The 1621-nt window shown below is 41.6% G+C and overlaps 1 long non-coding RNA gene across 1 annotated transcript; it reads right to left on the bottom strand.

The window, feature by feature from the left end:
* Positions 1–335: 335 nt before the first annotated feature.
* On the bottom strand, positions 336–1048 carry LOC119305059. Its single transcript, XR_005148531.1, has 2 exons — positions 801–1048; positions 336–635 (listed from the first exon to the last, which is right to left on the bottom strand). It is a non-coding gene; the product is annotated as an uncharacterized LOC119305059 (long non-coding RNA).
* Between the last annotated feature and the right edge of the window lie 573 nt (positions 1049–1621).

Below are 1621 nucleotides of genomic sequence, written 5' to 3'. Positions count from 1 at the left end.
AGTGTGATTTGTCTATGTGCTATACTGAGTAGCGTTTTGCTGGCATTGCTTGTTTTGGTAGTGCTCTCTAGGCCTAATTTATCGGTAGGTAAGTTGCGAGGGGTTTCACATGTTTTTCTCAATATAATCGAGCCACATATGGCTATTCAGTGATGTTTTCCTTGTAAGCGGGTCATTTCTCATTTGGCTGGATTTTTCCGTGTTTCTTTTGCGACAAAAGACACATCGTGGGTTGTTTCATAAAAAAAAATGCATGTGAGTAATGGGATCTTGCTCGCGCCAACACAAGATTGTAGTGAGTCCCCAAGCATCTTCCATTCTTAATGCGTCCCGAATTAAACACCTTAATTATTATAAATGAGATGGTAATAATAATTAACTTGACTGGATGTGCATGCAAAATGTTGCTTAATTTCTTGTTGTCCGACCAGCTGCAATACTAGCTAATTAATTAAGCATGTCTGCCAAATTGTTGAATCGAGGGACCCTTCATAACGGTGACTGGATTAGGCCACCAGTCACGGTCATACCCTCTAGCCAGCTGGCAAACTCCTCGTCGTCCGGGAAGAGATCCGCCAACACGTCATCCGTGAACTGCATCTCATTCTTGATCGTCTAGCTCTGTTGCTCTTGCGCTATTCACATTAATTGTGTTGCATGCATTGATCGACAAGGAAGGTGCGGTAAGTAATCTAATCATATAGCTTGATATTTAGATCAAGAAAAACACAATGAAGCTGCTTTGATTCTGTAGTTAATATATACAACTAGCTAGAGATGTATCAACATGTATAGCTCACCGGTGATATTGTTGAGCTTGGTATTGTCCTTGAGGCGGCGGATAAGGTGGAAGGAGATGAGGATGATGCCGGTTGAAACCACGGCGACTGTCGCCGCCAACCCAAGGTTTCCAACGTTGCTCCGCTCCGCCATGGATATATACAAGAAGTTGTTCTTGCTCTTTCAATGCTACCTTTATTTCTAACCCTGGGTGTTGAGACAACCGAGGTAGCTAATATATATGTCATAATGAAAAATGAGGGAGGAGAAGATGACGATGGAGGCGGGTGAGACACGACATGCCTGTGTATATGTTGTCTCGTATAGCAGAGCCCTCGTGCATGCATGCACCTGGTTTCAGACGGACCGAACCAGTTTGCGGCGCCGCAATTTAGACAAAAGCTCTAAAAGGTTTGTTTCAGCTATGTGTTCTCGTGTGTTATTTTTATTTTATTTTATTTGAGATATGTTCTGGTCCTACTTTACTTGCTTGCACGGCTAAGTAGGTAGCGTCGTGAGATATTATTAAACACGCCGATTACAAGATAGAGATATATATGTCACACACACACCACCACCACACACAATCATATATCTACGTCTTGATGTACTGTCGTCTTCTATTGTGCCACCCATGTGTTGGGTTGGATGCGTGCATCTTAGATATGTAGGGGTGGCGTGAATTTATATTATTTATAAGGGACTTCCTCATTGGGCCATATTTGAAATACGCTTCCCTATTTGGCCTTAAAAAGTATTTATATGCTATTTGGCCCTTAAAAATATTTTTCTATCCTATTTGGCATCTATCCAAATTCTATTCCTTATATGACATTTTCAC

This window comes from Triticum dicoccoides, chromosome 5B (assembly GCF_002162155.2).
Source record: "Triticum dicoccoides isolate Atlit2015 ecotype Zavitan chromosome 5B, WEW_v2.0, whole genome shotgun sequence".
Taxonomy (NCBI): domain Eukaryota; kingdom Viridiplantae; phylum Streptophyta; class Magnoliopsida; order Poales; family Poaceae; genus Triticum; species Triticum dicoccoides.
The sequence above is the reverse complement of the archived record's forward strand: the minus strand, read 5'-3'. Positions and strand labels throughout refer to the sequence as shown.